Source organism: Scophthalmus maximus, chromosome 14 (genome assembly GCF_022379125.1).
Source record: "Scophthalmus maximus strain ysfricsl-2021 chromosome 14, ASM2237912v1, whole genome shotgun sequence".
Classification (NCBI taxonomy): Eukaryota; Metazoa; Chordata; class Actinopteri; order Pleuronectiformes; family Scophthalmidae; genus Scophthalmus; species Scophthalmus maximus.
Window position 1 is genome coordinate 4148152 of NC_061528.1, and position 18870 is coordinate 4167021.

Consider the following 18870-nt stretch of genomic DNA (forward strand, 5'->3'; position numbering starts at 1 on the left):
TTGGTTTGCTCTTTGCCATAAGACGTCTTTTTAAGCTCAGCGTGTTTTGACAGCAGCCGTCTCCCTGCGGTTCCTCTCCTGATTCTTCCTCTTTCCTTTATCTCTCTCTCCTCCGTTATGAATGAGTCATTGAGTTAGCGTGAGCCGTGTCCTCCTCGATGTGCTGGAATCCTGAAAGACATACGTACGTACGTGTGTGTGTGTGTGTGTGTGTGTGTGTGTGTGTGTGTGTGTGTGTGTGTGTGTGTGTGTGTGTGTGTGTGTGTGTGTGTGTGTGTGTGTGTGTGTGTGTGTGTGTGTGTGTGTGTGTGTGTGTGTGTGTGTGTGTGTGTGTGTGTAAAAGTGGATGCTCGCGCTGACCTTTTGACCTTAAGTGCAATCCTCCTCATTAGTTGTACGTTGCCTCTTAATGTGGCTAGTGATCTGGTCACGTTATCTCCAGGCTGATTTTTCCATATTGTCCTTTTCTTTTACTTCTCTACCTGGCTCTGTTGAGGGGCGCGCCAGCCGGGCCGCTGGACATCGGCCGGACTGCTGATGAGGCGTTTCAGGAGCGGTGTTTTCTGGAAGAGGAAATCCCTTTTGCTTTTTGAACTTTGCAGAACTTCAGGAAAGGGGAAAAGGGGAAAACTGTAAAAAAAAGCACAAAAGCTTGCCTCCTTTAATGTAACTAACTGTAGGCAGCATGTCTGGCTGACGTGTCATTATAAAACTGTGCAGAGTATTCAGTCTGGGGTCAGTAATCCCAGGGTTCCCATTTTGCATCACCGTTCTAGATTATCGTGCAGCAGGGTGATACAGTAAATGACTTTTTTACCTTCTTTTTTTTTTAACAGCTGGTCACGACTATTTCTGGGAAAACACGACTTCAACTGTTATTTTGACTCTTTATAACACTTCTGACTCCATGAAACATTGTTTAAATATATACTTTCTTATATTTTTCACCCGTTGTGTGTCTTGTCGTTGTCGATTTTTTTTCTCTCAAGGATTGTTCCCTCTTCCCATTTGAGGAATCCTCAAGTGTAAAGCTGGCACCGCCGCACCACTGTTTGTATTCGCACACTGGGACAGAGACTAGATGCAGAAAACTGCCTGAGGAAGTTGACTCTTTTATTTTTTTAATTCCTCCTAAAGGTCGGAGTGACCTCACTGACCAAGAATTCGGTCCAGAGTGAAAAAGTTGCCCTGTAAACGTTTCGCTTGGAGAGCAGTTTGTTTCAAGCAGCGCCGGTTTAAAAATAGCCACAACCAAAGATAATGTGTTTTTAATGTAATCCAGCTTGAAATGAGGACACGAGGGGTTGTGTTCTTTCCCCCAAAATGGTGTTGTTGTGTTTTGTGCCCCAGAACTTTTGATTAGTCAACCCCTCCCCTCCCCTTCCCCCCTTTCTCTTGGCCGCAGAGGGGATGTTTTTACTCTCCCGGGCGTCGCAGGCGTACAGCTCATAATCAATGAATCACAGGCGCCCAAAGCACGGAGTCAGCAAATCTCCGCGTGGGTCGGAGCTCGCAACTGGAACCGGGAATCAGATCCCAGGTTCAACCTCATGAATACGACTCGCGCCTGTGTGTGTGTGTGTGTGTGTGTGTGTGTGTGTGTGTGTGTGTGTGTGTGTGTGTGTGTGTGTGTGTGTGTGTGTGTGTGTGTGTGTGTGTGTGTGTGTGTGTGTGTGTGTGTGTGTGTGTGTGTGTGTGTGTGTGTGTGTGTGTGTGTGTGTGTGTAAAACCATCGGTGTCCGCGGTTGCCAGGGGAACGGTCCCCGTCTCCTGGCTGGCTGTGAACCTTCCACCTGCCTCCCAGTGTAACCGGAGCCTGTGATTCGACGCGGCAGATCTTTGCCATCTTCTGCATCCTGGATCGCTCCCGTCCTTTGGACGGGGCTGTAGCCGCGCCGAGTGCTTTGACAGTATATATATTTATATGTATCATGTCAGTTGTATGTAAGTGCAGTCGTATTCCCCATGAATACAAGTCCAATAGTCACTCTCCTTCTATCTCTGTGTTGGTCTCTTGCTCTTCTACGAAATGCTTCACCAACTAGTCGCACACGTTGCCACTGTGTCCTTTGGTGCTTGGCAGGAGCTTTACGCCTGATGCTGCTGTGAACAAGGCTGCTGAGAGCAATGAGAGTGAACTGCACAGTAAAACGTTTGTCACTACAGGCAGCTCCTCTCGCCTTTAGGTTACTTAACCCTACAGGACTGCAACTGACGATTATTTTCATAATTGAATATTTTGCCGATTCATGGATTAGTTGTTTGGTCCGTGTAAAGTGTCAATCGTGTGTCCCAAACCACCAAGGTGTTTTCGTTTGGTCCACACACCAAAGATATGTAGTTTACTGTCATAGAGGAGCAAAGAAACCCAGAAAATATTCACATTTAAGAAGCTGAAATCCGAGAATTTTCACCTTTTTGTTTTTTCATAAAAACTACTTGAACCGCCCGCGTCCGGCGTGAAACGTCCCCTTTGAATATACTCTCAGGGTGAATCCGACCTTCGTCACTCCTGCAAATAGAGAAGAGGCGTATTAACACACAAAATTATTCAATGAGGCACTTGAAGTTTTCATAAATACCTCCCTCATTTGTGACAGCGTGCAGCGGATTCCACTCTTCAGACAGCGCCGGCGAAGAGCCCCCCCCCCCCCCCCGTCTGATTGCATTGCGCTCGCATGCACGGTTACATAGCGCGACTCACAGGCCGCCTTTGTCAAGGTGGCACGAAGAGTCCATTGAGCCCATTATGAGCCATTATGCTAATTTGTGAAAAAAGTAATTCCATTATCGTCAGTAATGAATGCAAATCTATTGTCCTCTCTCTTCAGGTCCTGGATGGAAAAATGTGGCGTTTTTTGGTTTCCTCCTCCCGCTACTAATGCAAGAGAATCACTCAACCAGTGACATGTTCCTTAGTGCGTTGATTGCTTTTGCTTTATTTACAGATCTGTACCGTCCAAAAAATGTTTATAGAAGCAAATATATGTGTCGTTTCTGACGGACAAATGTCGTCACTTTTTTTTTGTTCTGGACCCGCGGGGCAACACGGATCTGATCCACTTGGCATGGAACCTCACTCCAGCTCCCACAGACCCCTTCATAGTTTTATAGAGGCGCCATTGTGAGCGAGACATAAAAGCAGCTCTGCTCTGGACAAGGGAGTGCATGACAGAGGCTCGATACGGGGCAGAATGCCCATCGCCAATTACCCCTCCTGCACGGGGAGCGGAACAATCTGCGGGGCACAAATGTCCCATATGGACAACAGGCGACGCTGGCACTTGTTTTCATTGTGCGATGCGTAGGTTGGTGAGGTCTATAGGGAAAACTGTTGATCGCAATTCTCCAGAGGCCAAAGTGTGACGGTCTTCAAATTAGGGGGTCGACCCATGTTGCTTTTTCCATAAACCGATACTGATTATATACGAACACATAGTTATGGACGGCGTGTTCAATTTCTGCGAATAAGTTCTTCTGATTATTACACTCGGTAGCTTTACCACACAGTGTGCAGCGAGCTGTCGGCGGCATTATTATGTAGTGGAACAAAAACACAGAACATGGGCCGGACGTTGCTGAAGTTCAGAGAGAAGAGACTGCGGCTGCATCGGAGCCATTGGTAGCACATTTTAAAATGAAATTGATTTCAAATAAACGGCCAGGCCGATAATCGGTCGACCTAAACATCTGAAACAGCCCGGAGGCTTTCACCCCGACAGAGAACGGAGAGAGGACAAATGGATGGTCAGATTGTCATTCGTTGCGGTGCTATAATCTAAGAAAATGGATTTGTTTTTTAATTAGTCATCAGTTTGTGTACGGTGTCATGCATATGCCAATGTCTGATCCATATTGAGTATCCTCAATCGTGTGATTCCATGTGAAACGTTCACACGCTGATTAAAAGTGCTGTGACTCAAACTCTATCATCAACTGCACATTTAGGGAATGCTTTCCCCTCAAGAGGAACAAAAATGTCCTGAGTGTATTTATTCTTACTAGAGGGAGCGGGAGAGCGAGGGAGAGAAGTGTGTCTGTACATCTGTTTGTTCCTGGGTTATATTTAGACGCGGCTGGTTAGATTGTGCTAAAACTAACTCTGGAAATTACAGATTGGTCCAAATCGGGCGGGGAGGGCCGTCGCCCGGCTCCTGGGGTTATCATTATTCTGTGGCTGGCTGTCAAGGAACGAGCCCGCGCTCCTCAGATCGCTCCCCACATGTGTTATGACTGCGAGGCGGAGCGGCGGAGCAGCGCGGGCTGCGATAAGGGGGCTGCGCTCTCGCTCACCTGGCCTTATATGGACGGAGCTCGGGAACCTCGGCTGCTCTCTGTGAGCCGAGCTGAATTCAGCCGGTCACTGCTGCGGGTCGCGGGTTAGTGTGAACTGTCGCGGGTCACGGCTTCCCTGATCCGCAACTCTGCGTCTAAACTTTACCGTGTCCAGGGAGTGTCCAGTGTGTTTTAAATGAAATATATGACAATTATCCATAGAGAGAGTTTCACTCAACATCAGTGCCATCACATCTTGTACTATAAATCTGAGGCTAAATATGAATCAGGCAGATCAAGTTGTTTGCAGGCAATCCATCCCTTGGAGTGGCCTCCTGTCATGGCATCTAAAAGCATATAGATAATATTCAATATTTGTTATCTGATCGATTTCCTCTGTAATTTTTGGGTTTGTTTTTTCTTTTGGTGTCACACAACACGACTTGCTGTTCTGTGGTCGTGTTGTGACTACGGCGTCGTGCTGGGCTCTGATTGGCTTTAGTTGTTCGATAGTGCATCGATAGTCAGCAACTTGTCAATTATTAAAACAAAAGGCCAAAAGACATTGTTATTGCAGCGATTTAAAAGAATTTGCATTCAACATGCTCATGTTATACTAAAACCAGCCATGGTAGTCTTGACCTCCTTGCTCCGAGTCCTTGGTGACAGCTTGTAAAACCGCCAACAAGGAGATTTTTCAGGTTCGTGTCCCTTCACCTCCAACGCTCGATGCTTCTTTGACATGTTGACGTCCCCTCTGAGGCGTTCATTCCACTGGGATGGAAGTGGACGCTCACTTTCACACCTTCACACCCATTTCCAACAGAAGTACACCCTTGCAAAGTCGGGTGACTAACTGTAATACCTCTTACTGGCTCCTGTGCCAAATTTCCGCTCATACAAGGCCAATCTGTGGCCACGCAGGGCATGCAAATCCGTGCAGTGAAGCTTGGACTGCACACAAATAAAAAGAGTTAATGCTATGGAAACTATTTTTACAGAGCAGTACAGCAGAGCAGCTCCAGACTTCCGGAGAAGCTGTGAACATATTCGCTAAGGGCTCCCTAATGGGAGACCTTTCAACAATAGAGCACAACGTCCTCGCGGCCGCTCAGGCTGCAGAACGAGTCCACTCACCAATCGCATGTGTGTATTATGACAGGAAATTATGAAAATTTTGCTGCTTCTAAAAGTGGTGAACGCCGCCTCATCGCCAGCGAACCGTCACGATGCCGAAGCTGTTGCCATGAAAACACATTTGTCTTCGCCTCCGCCTCCGTGTGTCCCCTTGTGCGCCGCCTGTGGCATTCTCAGATGAACTCGTCAGAAGATAACGCCGCAGAACAATGGCTGCTGGCCGGGAGAAGGGCTCCTGACGTTCGCCTTAAAACAGAAGCACCGTTGTTGGTTAAGTCGTCTTTAATTGGAGTGCCCTGAATTGGACCAGTATAATACTTCTGCCTTCATACAGCTACGTCTGTAATGTGCACACATGCCCTCGGGGATGGATCGGAGTGTACGATATTGTGTTGTTTGTGAATGTTGAGCAGCACAGCAAAAAAAAAAAATGAATGTATGAGTACAAGAAAGCCTCTCGGGGTTTAAAAGCTCTCGCAGAGCCGAACGCTGCAACGCCACAAGCTTAAAGCTACAGTGTTTAATATTTAGAAGAACTTATTCACAGAAATTGAATATATTGTCCATATCTATGAGTCTCCATGTTTGCTACGTCGTGTTGAATACGGTTGTTGCGCAAAACGGTTCCAGAATACGTCGCGTTCCGCCATAAAGTGTCCCCAGTCGGTCGCTCGCTCGGTTGGTCGCGGTTTGCAACTTCACCACCAGATGCCGCCAGAGAAGTACAACAATTACACACTGTGCCTTTAAGTAATGAGCTAAATGCTGACAGCAACATGTTCTGTCTTACTGTCTTCAATTTAAAAATAACAGCTCCAAGAATTAGGTATTTTCTTTTTCTCGAGGAGCCCATAATCCTGAGGCATTTAATTCAAAAGAAAGAAGCAGATTGATCCTTTTGGGAAAAGTCTGAATAACCTGGAGGAGTTTTCAGGAGTTTTTCAGTTGTAAATCAATATCAGTTAAATACTCAGAAATGACAGAAGACTCCAATCATTTTTTATTTTTTTGCTCGAGATTAATCAAACACAATGATCAGATCACGTTGTATTGGCTTAAGTGTGCGTGCAATAATCCACACAGACAAACGCAACGCAGACTAGATCTCATACCCCCAGAGGAGGATATATATATATATTCTTTTTAATAATTTATTTTTAACACAACTGGCCTTCAGCTGTACAAGCTGAATTATTAACAACAAGAACTGACAGATGAATCACTTCACGAGCAGTAACTCTGCTTTGGCAACAGTTTTTTTTTATTTCTGAAGAATATCTGGAATTTTCATAATCAAACAATAAAGCACAGGCATGCGTACACACAGGAAGAAAAAAAAGAAGCTTTTACAGGTGCAGGATCAGAGACTCGAACAGAGGGAGAAAACAGAGCCACACAGTTTATTATCAGCTCTGCCACAAAACCAGCTTTTATGTTGATGCGATATCTTTGTTATGAAGTATTTTTATGAATTCTTAACAATGGCTCAAATAGTTTTTATAGGAAAAACCACTGTGTTGCAAGTATTTACTGAAATCAAGAGCAGCTTTTCTTGTTTTTTGTTTTTGACACCAACCTGAATTTCTTTTTCAAGAAATGTTTCCTTTCGTGGGTCAAGAGTTTTTCTCATTTTTCACGTTTTTACAAAAAGTCACAAGACACATTACAAACACAATGCAGAAGAAGAGCGGAGTGAGAAAAAAGACAAGTCATATCTATAAGGCTCATTTGCTGTTATAAAAGTTTTAACAGTTTGCTGTTCAGATCACAAGTTGATTTCAGTCAGAACATGTTTTTTTGCACTCGATTGCAGGAACAAGATATTTGATTGGACAGTGGACAGTAAATTATTTAGATTTTAAATAAGTGAAAAGTTTAGTGTTTGATTCGTAATATTGCCAGTTTGAAGACTCCCGATGGCGTTGAGATGGTGTTCGAGTGTTGTCGCTGCCGTTGCTGTTAACCAGTGGATTTCATAAGAAAATAAACAATATCTCATTAGCGCCGAGAGACACTTGGATGATCTGAGGATACGGGGTTGTAAACATGGAGAGACGCGTCGTCGGGGAGCGTCGACACCGCTCAACTCCCTGCGGGGTCTTGGCACGCTCAGCCGTGCACTTGGCATATTTTGAAAGGTGCTCCAGCGTAAACTGTCGCTGAGCAGGCCGTGTTGTAACCGAGACGCCGTCCGGCCGTCCTCCGAGGGGCCTCCCGTCTGTCTTGGCTCAGCGCTCTGGAAATCCCGGTGAGTGGTTGGGTGCGCTTGATGGAGCGCACAGAACTGTCGCGGCCGCCGGCCGCCGGGACGACTCCCAGGCGCCCCAAACGCGACCGGCCCCGGCACACACACACAGAACATGGCAAGGGGCCGCGGGGGTGTAGAGCTGCGGAACAGGCCGCAGATAAGTGCTGCGGGGGAACACTGTCTTGAGGACACTGGACACGTATCGCACGTCCCCGGAGTTCAGTGCCCCGGCTGGACACTTCCTCCAGCGGGGACCTCTCTCCTCCTGCTCCTTCCTTCTTTGCACAAATTGTCCCTGAAGCCACAAATCTCCCTGGGTAGTTCTTATGTCATTGGTGGAGATGCTTCGCTTCCGATACCAGCATCGCAAATGTCTCCGATACTGCCGAACTTGCCGGATCAGGCATCGGCGGGTATGTGAATTAGAGCCCGACCGATATGGATTTTTTGGGGGGGGCCGATGCCGATATCGATATTAGGGGGTATAAGATTCCTGATGCGATGTATTATGTCTATTCAAATCGGTCAATGATTCCTAAGATGTCGTTATCAAACCTTTATGAAAAAGCAATGTAGCTGAGCCTTGATTTTTTAGCGTAACCATAAACTATCGGCCATACCGATATATCGGTCGGGCTCTAATGTGAATGTATACACTGATCCGATACCACGTCTTTAATCCAGTTTCACAGAGATAAAACTGCACTTTCTAGTGCATAATATTGCCAAATTGTTGACATTTTCACTAAGGCTACTCTCCCGGAAGACCCTTCTTCTTCGTTGCTCCAAAAGAGCAGTGTCCCTCTGCTGCGGCAAAGAGGGAGAAAAAACTGTGGCGGCACGTTAACAGTGTTCTGAAGGAATTTTGTTTTGAAGTTACTGTTGTTTTACACTTATTACTCTGCTGGTTAAAACCTAGAAGGTCTTTTATTCTGATAGCTGTGGCTGAAGTAATCGTTGTTTATCCCTAGATGTGTTATTTCAGCGGCTCCTTGTAGGTGGATCAGAAACACGCTGATTAATTATCAATGTCAGTTTTTTTCGTGTTTATTTGTAATAAATTTGCTAAATTGCTTATCACACACTCTCACACACACAAACTGTCCTTTCATTTAAACTGAAAAATCATTTATTTACAATCTCTTTTGAGCTTCAATGGTCTCGGTATGACAACCTTGTCGGCTGTGTTTATTCTCATTTGAATGCATACTTGCAGACAGTGTTTCAAACTTATCAGGATTAGTGTTCACAGCTGATAAGTATCTGTGCTGTATTTTATAATTTTTCTTCTTTCTTTTTCCCGTCCCCCAAAAAGTGATCATTAGTCATCCTGGCATATTGTTCTTGGAAACGCACGATGGCCATTTTTGGCCATAATTTGGCCTCGTCTTTTCAAAATGGTGTCAAGTAAATACACAGAACAGGTTTGCACATATACAGAGGCCGAGCGTTAATATTTATCCCCTGCTGGGTCAAAGATGGCATGCTTGGTATGTTGGAGGCTTGGTACTTTCTCCCACTAAGCTTTCTCTCACACACACACACACACACACACACACACACACACACACACACACACACACACACACACTTTCTTTCTGTCGCTCCCACACACACGTCCACTGTTTACTTTCCTTTGGTTCCTTCGGCTGCTGCTATACTCTCAACATGAAGGACAAACAGGATTTAAACTCTTAATGCTAAGCTCCCGTTGTCAGGGGATCTTTTTCCGTCTTTCACCATTTCCTGCTAATACAAAGGCTCGGACCATGTTCCAACCGAGACACCTCAAGCTGTGTGATTTGTGTTCTCTCTTTTGCTCCTTTTCTTTTCACAGAAGTCTTTTAAATGGCAGACTTAAGTTCTGGATAGTTGTCTGCTTATTCTCCTGCATTATGGAGTTTGCAGTAGGCTCTTATTTTGGAGGGAATATTGCGGGTTGGGTTTAACAGACAGCCAAACTTGCACAGAGACACAATTGTTGCCTACTCCATCCATAGGAGTACTAAAAGTACAGTAGGCCTCCAAAGGAGATGTGAAACTGCAGCCAACTTTACGTCCATCTCGTCGGACTGCTTTTGAATAGGTGTGCGCTGCTGCTGGATTCTTACTCAACCAACACACAACATAGCTTGTTGCAGTTAAGAATGTTTTTACAACTAAATCACAAAAACTCATATTTGAAGTAGTTCACGTCTTCACTAGATTGAGTAGATTGAGCATTTTTGTAAAAGGAAGCGTTTAAAAAAATTCTCCAATGTTTACAGTATAACCTTCTCGAGCCATTTCCTCTGTCAATGAAGGGACAGTAAAATTCATATAAAATTCTCGCTCTCATAAAAGTTCACAATGTGCACATTTATGTAAATCAACTTCACGTGACCTTTTATGAAGATCACGTCTCTCCATATATACAGAAATATATATTTAGGAGCCTGGCAATTTCTCCTTTAAGACGGACTGCACTGTCATTCTTGTCTCACACACACACACACACACACACACTAACACACACACACACACACACAAATAATAAGGGCCTCTCAGAATAACTAAACACAGCCAAAGTGTTCGGACATGTCACTTGAGGACACGCTGCTTCTCTGCTTTTGAGTGCTCAAAGGGGGAGCCAATGGAAAAGTGCCTGAAAACTGTATTCTCTGGAATGACACAGCAGGGGGGCGACTCCACTGGTTACGAGAAGAAGTCCGTTTCTGCAGAAGTCTATGAGAAAATGAAAAAAACCAGCAATTAACGCGTTTAAGGTTCAATGACAAATTTCAAGTCTTCATGTCTCATTTTGTAAATTATGGTCACATTTAGATTAAAATGGACCATAAAGCACCTTATGCATTGGGATACTGTGTGATTGACAGCTAGTACCGTCCAATCTGTGCATTGTTGCAGGTGCAGGTGGACGTGCAGTGGACAAGCTCTCAGTCAGGCCCCCACAAATAGGGTTACTTCTGGTTTCAAAAAAACAAGATGGCGCTGGCCAAAATGCTGAACTCGAGGGTCCAAAACAGGAGCCCACAAAACCATTGGGTGACGTCAAGGTGGGTTACCACCTGGGCATACATGTACGTACAGGACGCAGGTCCCCGGTTCGATATCCTGGCCGGCCTGAACCATTTTCAGCACATCGTTCCCTTCCTTTTGTTATTTTGTGTCTCTCTCCACTGTAAAAACATCCAAAAAGTAGAGTTTGAATGCAACTCGGGTGGCACCAGCCAGAGGAATGCATGGCGACGAGCGTTCCAAGACGAGTCGTCCCAGGAGGAGACCCGCCGCTTCTCATGGTGTTTCGTCGCTCGGGCAGACTCGCGGACACCTTCCCAGTCCGCCTCTTTTCTCTCCCTGATCTCTGGGCTTCTCCAGTGACACGGTGAGCGTGTTACAGGATATTTGTAGCATTGTTTTTTGACCGTTTTCATAAAGCTGCGTTTGTTCTGAGGCTTTAGAGGTAATATGGAGACTGGAGTCCTCTCGCCCTCCCGGCTTGGGATGAATCTGCCCATTGCAGAGGGGGAATTCCTACAAGTGGTCACTTCTTCCCTTTCGTCAAGGTGGATAGCAGCACACTGGTTTGCAAAGACCTCTACCTTGCTATGAAATAAAAGAGTTTTTCAAAGCATCAGAGGAAAACAGATTTGATTGTTAGTGTCTCCTTTATGGCCGGAGCGGAAAATGCATTGGCTATATTTGGAATTATATATGGCCGGTGTCCCCCCTCTCTGTCTCTTCTCTTTTGAAGCACGAGATGAAAAAATTAAAGGCGCTTTTTCTTCTGTTTGTCCGTGGGCTTGTCTTTCTTCTTCAAAGGCATGACTCACGGGATGACCTTTTTTCCTTTCCCTGGAGTTCAGTGTCTCGCTAGGAGGTGCTTGAAAGCATCCGGTGTCCCTGCGCCGGAGTAGGACTCCAGAAATGTTCCCAGCGGTCAAAGGCAACTCTGTTACACCGACACACAGGCAGCAGACCCTCGTAGGATGACGGTCACCTCAACCTGCGTTCAAACCACGTTGCAGCAGAGATTTCAGTCGGCTCCCTCTCTCTTGTTTGTCTGTGGGTCAGTTAAATGAGATTTAAACGTCAGCATCGTTAAATTAATCTACACTCCTGTTTGCCATGCCACTTCACCAAATCTGGGCAGCATCCGACCCGTGTCCAGCCCTGGTCCGCAAAATGTCCCGGAGTTTGCCTGCCACTTAGGACGAAGTCAGTCACACAAGAGGAAAATTTCCAGAATATTCTGTGGGGCCTGGATCATAATTCCGCTGCAGCAAGTTGTGTTTTTGTTTTACAGTCATCAACACGCCCATTTTTTTTCTTTTCTGGAGATTTTCCTCCTGTATTCCCTGGCTCCAAAATTTTACAGGAGAATGTTCGTAGTTAAGTGCCTGTCTTAAAAGCAGCCTAGTAGTCATTGGGGCCACAATAACATTTACAGAATTCACAAACATTTTTTTTGCATCACAACATGCCAACATAGGGAAACACAGGAAACAGGAGAGTCTAATAAGGCAGTGTAACAAGACTGTCAAGTATAAAATATACTGTACACAGAACCTGTCCTTGGTCTTTGGATCGTCAGGTTTGGTTTTGCCTACACAGGCATTAATGTAGCAGCTGACTGCTTTCGAGGTAAAATCCGGCAACAAATAAGTGCAAGCTCTCATGTGAGAGACTTTTCACTTCCCTTGTACGTTGCCCCGCAGACCGAGGCTGGCAGTGGGCTGCTCGCAGTAATCAGCATGCAGCACATGACCTGCATTTATCGTTGAAGCACACAATGTGGCCCAGTGTGCTAACTAAGAGGGTGTACACACATAATCAATTTAATAAGCTAATCAAAAGCAAAAGTAAAAATCAGACAGAGACAGTGTTGCGGCAATTACCGAGGGGCAAAACGGAGTCAACAAAGGACTGTTTATTTCTCACACACTGACTTCCTGGTCAAAATAGAGTTCCCGGTCCGCCTCCGCCTGTTCGTCCTGGAATTCATGATCTTGTGATTGCAGAAAATTTCAAGTTCTGGTGTTAGATTGGGGGGGGGAGCTTGCAATTTGGTCTAATTTGTATAATATATGCACTTGTCCTGCATCATTTAACTGCACAGTGCATTGCTTCTCACAAGCTGCTAACCCTAGCCCTTAGCTTCGCCCTTGCCCTAACCCAGTCCAGTTGTCAACAAATGATATATCCTAACAGTAAAACCTTAGATAACATGGGAATGTTAATGTCAAACTATCAATGTGATTCATGGAGCTTCTTTGGAGCGGTACTCCTGTGATACTCCTACTGTTTTGCGATGAATTTGATTGAGGACAAAATGCTGCTTTAGGGTTTATCAACTTCCTCGGTACTGAAATCTGACAATCACAGGAATGTTCGGCGAGTAATCAAATTCCGTCACGTTAGGCCACGATACATCACAAAAAACACAACAACTGGAATTAGTTCCATAGATTTCACTTGGAGCTATACTCAGGAGATTGTCTCAAACTTTTTAAGCCTAACAACGTGAGAGAACTGAGCTGTAAGCAAAACCTTCAATTTACCGGTCAATCTACGTTCCTACCCTCAAAAAATGAGATCGTGAATCCAAGCAGCGAAAACTAGTTTTCTCTGTATTGTGGCTGGGCTCAGCCTTAGAGATACGGTGAGGAGTTCGGATTACCTCCTTTGGGTAGAAAGGGGTCAGTTGAGGTGGTTCGGGCATCTTGTCTAGATGCCGCCTGGGCACCTTCCTTTGGAGGTTTACGTGCACGTCCAATGGGTAGGAGACCTAGAGGTAGACGCAGAACTCTCTGGAGGAAGTACATATCCCATCTGACCTTGGAACGCCCCAGGACCCCCCAGGAGCTGGACTGCGTGCCCGTGAAGAGGGACGTCTGGAACATCCTGCTCAATGGATACCCTAACCCAGAAATTCCGAGTTGGTCTGGTTTGGTTTGGTGACAGTTACTCTCATCACTTCTCTCGTGTTGTATGGGCTGGACTGTTGGCCGTCAGTGCTGCACAGACATCCTGTTGGGTGTCTCTGAAAGATGCATGACCATAAATGAAAAGTCTGTTGGAAGCATGGCGAGAGCTCGGGAGTAGAGGACAAACTCGACGCCTTATGGGTGGGTGCGAACACTGAAAACTAAACGTGTCGGAGAGACGTAGGAGGGTGGAACTCAGGCCTCTGGGTAAACATTGACACCTCTTGCTCCGTTGTTTTTTATGGCCTCTACTGGCAGTTATTAATCACAAATAATGTTGTACACAAGCTCAAAGACCTCCTCCTCTCCTGAGGGAAGCTTTCTCTCTGCGTTTTTTAAGGACTCTTCCTGCAAGACAAGAAGTGACACCAGTTTGATTGAATTTGAAAGATTTAATCCGCATACATTTCGTAATGGCATAAGATATGACGCAGATGAAAACAACAGCAAATAAATGCCTGAATTACGGTGTAATGTGACAGTAAGTGGTCTCACCACCGCTGTTAATCTCTATTACTTTCATCGATCCGTGGCGATGACGAGTGGACGTGGTCACATTTTAATCAGGTTTCTCAACAACTGCGACCACAAGGACTGCGTCATTCAACAGAGGCGCCTGCAGATGTTCATTTACTGGTGGCGATTTCTGCAGCAGCGCTCAATTAATGGGACGATAACAGATATCTACAGAAGAGGAAAATACCCGTGGGGGTGTGCCATTAGACAAACTGCTTCTAGAGCCCTGAGGTTTCACGTCACGTTTTCCCCGCTCGGTGGGAATTCAGCTTGCTTGAGGCATCACTGCTGTCGCAGGTTCCCGGCCATTCGGGGACTTTGAGCTGAATTTAAATTGCTTGTGCTTTAACCATTTTCTATGAAATGACTTACTCGAGTGCTCTTGATTCAGCAGTATGAAAGTGAGTCAGCGTGAGTGAGGTAAGCAGGAACAATGGGCGTGAATCACCGAGGGAAATTACCGAAAATGTTCTTCCCTGATTATATATGTTGAGTTTGAGACCACATTGACTCGTTTACACCTTTTAATGACGGTAATCAGCGGAGACCTCACCAGTTTCCCCTCCGCTTGCCCTGCGGATGATCTCTGCATTAAACACGGGGTCTCTCTGCTCTCACTTTCCCTCTTTGTTGAGGAAAAAGCCCAAAGGTTTTCCAAATAAGGTCTTGGCGAGCAGTGGCAGTATTAATAGAAAAAGAGACTTGCTGCTGGAGAATATTTGTATTGACCTGTTGAAAGACTTTCTCTGATGCATGCCGTTTCTATGGCAGTGCGGGGGCGGGATGCTCCGAGGGCTCGCTGGAGCTCCATGTGCAGCTGCATCCTGGCTCGCTCCACCGAAGGTAGCAGGATCGCACCTTTTAAATGTCAAATTTAGACAGTGTGACGCTGATTTATAGCAGAAGTCTGTGTTTTTTCATCACAGCTTTCAACATCTTATAATAAAGATTACTTTTTTTTTTCTTTTTACATAGCAACAGTTCCTACCGGAGCACTTAAAGGAGACATAGGTTGCATCATATTCAGGTTCATAATTTTAATTTGGTTTATTACTTGTAAAGGTTTACAGGCTCTAATGTTCAGAAAACACATCGGTTTCCTCAGACTGTCCATTCCTGGAGCTCCTCTTTACAGCCTCTGTCTGAAACACTCTGTTTCAGCTCCTGTCTCTTTAATGCCCCTCCCTCCCAATGAAGCCCAGACTGCTCTGATTGGTCAGCTGGCCCACTTTGTTGTGATAGGTCAACAGCTTCCAGAGCGTGTAGGAAGTGTCGGGCTCTGCTCTTGCTTTACCTGGCTTTGTTTTGGGGGCGTGCCAGACTAACTGCTAGTTACGATATTATGGAAGTATTGGCGAGGAGGATTCGTGATTTCTGTCGGGGATAGGAGCTCCTTTTACTTCAAACTTTGAGCTTTTGCATAAAACCCCCCCCAGATATATCGCACTAGAGGAAAGGGAAAAAGCATAATGTGTCTCCTTTAACCTCACAGAGTTGTGCAAAGTCTGAGCTTTTGGTCGAATGTTTTAAAGAACACGAAGAAAACCTTGGAAATTAAAAATTTGTGCATCGATATTGCCAAAATGAGTCCAGAAATTTACAAATAAGATTCTGCACAGTTCTGAACAATTTGACGTCATAAACGAGGACATTTCACTCGCCTGTGACATTTCCTCTCTCTTTAATTCGCCCCCTGACAGGATTCCTGTAGATTACGTGGTTGTCATGATATTTGGGTTTTTTCCAACCAAGACTGGCGGCTCCACTGAATTACTGCAAATCTCTTTTGATCTGCTAAATGAGCCGCAACAATCCGGCCCTTCTGGCGCAAATCTCATAACTTTTGCATTCACATCAACTAGATTTCTCAGGGATGTTAATTGTACACCCTTCACAGGTTTCTGTAGGCTCGTCGATTGAATGAACTTCCAGAGCTGAGCAGTATTTCAGTTAGGGAAGAGGCAGAAATACTAAAGAGTGACCTTTTCCAAATTCACAACGTTGTCTCCGTCTCACACCTCATTTCTTAATTTTCCTTGTTCGTGCCTCACGTCCAGGCTCGTCTTTCACCGGTCACTCCTTCCTCGGAGCGCGCTTGGTTTTCACACACAGACCAGCTGAGATTTTTTTGTTGGACTTATAAAAGATGTGCTGTATTTATCCAGTTTGTTCCGGCAACAGAGAGGCCTGTGGCGTGACTGCGAGTCGGGTGGCTGTTTCAACCAATTAAATGGCTCCGTGAATAGAATGGGGCTGCTGGGCCCCAACTGCCTTTGAGCACTGGTGAATCGTGTTCGATAGGTGGAAACTTGGGCGGCGTCCGTGAAACCCCGAAGGTGCTGATTGGCTGCAAATAGGAAATTGACCTTTTTTTTAGTGGGGCACAGCTCCCCCGTCTTTCTGCCACTAGATTCTGCTCCTCACAAAGCAAGGAGAGTATGTTTACATCTACTGTAGCGAGTCAGTTCATGCATCACGTCAGTGATCATATTTCGCCCCATCCCTGACCTCATTTTTTAAGACAAATTCTCCCATTTTAAATGCAATTTACCTCTTTCTGATTCCATTTTTTTTCGTGTGTGTGTTTGCATACCGGTGAGGGCTTTGACTTTGTCGTAGCAGCATGGTCAAATGTTTAAAGGTGGAAGCTGAATCTGGATTTCTACAATGAAGTGTTGAATGAATTTCCGCTTCACTCTTACTTTAGATGGAATTAATCTCATCATGAGCATGCATGGCCACGTGTTATAATAATGTCTGGAGACACGCCAGGAGAAATCGAGTAAAGGAAATCCGATTAATCTAATCTCCTGAAAGACTAAAACCAGGTTTCTTCCGAGGATATCAGGTTACCGCATGAACGTGAGTTGTAAGTTTGTTACTTAAGAGTGTGTAAATGCAGTGAATTGGATTTTTTCTGAGGATCTTGCGTCAGACTCTGGCCTTCGGATGCTCACCAGTAAAACCGATGGCCGGAGGATAAAATGTCCAAAAAGATGTTTGGACCAGTTTTACTCACTTCAAAGTTCTCGTCCTTTTCACTTCCTTTTTCATGCCGATGACACATAACTGTGTGTTTTATGTACACGCTTAATAATACGGACATGCTGCACTAAATGTTTAACTGTGTGTCTGCTCATTGGCCTCAGATACAGACCAGATATAAATGATTTGAATGCTGACATGAGTGTGAGATAGTCATTTTTACAGGAAACTCATACCCATATGGCACGGGGGTCAAAAGTAATTGGACACGTGGGTATTAAATGTTTCTCGTCTCATCTATGGAGCATTGGCAGTGGTTCTGTTGTGGCTCGGGCCTCGGGAACTGGCACACGGGCATTTATTGCTGACTGAAGCACCAGGATGAACGCACTGGACGAGGAGGACGATGCCAAACATATGTTCAGAGCAGCCATAGAGCTTTTTACAGGAGGAAGTGGTTCAATATCCCAGACGGGCCATGTCAGTCCCCCCGATCTCGGTGTGATTGAGCACGCGTTCCACTTGCAGAGGGACTAGGGGCCCGATGTTTTAAGTGTGCAAGTGCAATGACGAGAGAAAAAACAAGAAAAAAGGCCTGAGTTCTGGGGCATACAGACTTTGTGGGCGTCTCCAAGCGCACCAGCTATTTTTGGTTCACGTGGGAGTAGCAGTGCAAAGTGCAAAAAGGGCCTGGCTGTGGTGATTAATACATATAATGAATACATCATCGCTCCAAAACAAACTCCTCACCTTCCACCAGCCAGGTTCAGAGCAAACAGATTCGCAATTTATCTTGTTCTCTTGTGACTTGCAACTTTGTGCTGTATTTGTTTCTTAATTGCTAAATTGACCTTTTCTTCTTCTTCTTCTTCTATAAAATGACAGAATAAAGTGGAAACAAATGACCTTGTTGTGTTCAGCCATATTCAATTGATCAACTAATTGTTTCAATTCTACAGTCCTGCAATTCAAAAACAAATTTACAATAATTAAATTTGATTGCTTGCTCTCACTGTTCTCTTTTGTTTTTGAGGAGAGGGTTGTAGAGATCATGTAGCTGTAACGGCAGCGGCCTCTGTTCTTCTTCTTCTTTACCCAAAGTCTTTGTGCTCACTCTTTTGTTCCAGCTTCACATTTTTCCAGAGATCTACTCGACGCGAACATGCCCTTCACTTCATATTGTACAGTCTCTGTAGTGAACTGTAGGTGTAGTTTGAATTTGTGGAGGTTGCACTTCTCTCTGTAGCTGCTGTCACTGCTGAGATGTAAAACACCAGGCCTGCACCTGAACAGCCAGGTGTAGATTCCAAACTAAATGTGTGTTCACATTCGTGCGCCAGTTTCAGAAATACGCCTGCTGTTGGAAAACCCAGTCATCAGTTTGCAAGAAGCTGTGCCCCTGTTCGGAGTGTGTCCTCTCCTTGGTAGTGCATTAATTCATAATTAATGAATTGAAAATCATAATTCACCCGTAACGTCTCCTATCGCAGAGCAGCTTGCTTTACGGTAAGTTGCGGATGTGCCGACACATTAGCAGGTCACATTCACATTCATCTGCAGTGTTGTTGTTTTTTAATCTTCACATAACTGCTTGGTTGATATGACACTATCTACAGTATGTCTTCTTGTATACGTATCACCTCTGGCTTCAGATGTAAATGTCGTTGATGTTTTGATGAACTGGGCAGGCTCTCCGGTGGAGAGAAGAACAGTTATCTTATT

General features: G+C 45.1%; 1 protein-coding gene across 3 annotated transcripts in view; it reads left to right on the plus strand.

Moving 5' to 3' along the window:
* The window catches only part of adcy5 (adenylate cyclase 5), a 60167-nt gene that overhangs the window by 11948 nt on the left and 29349 nt on the right, over positions 1–18870 (plus strand). The window lies entirely within an intron of this gene.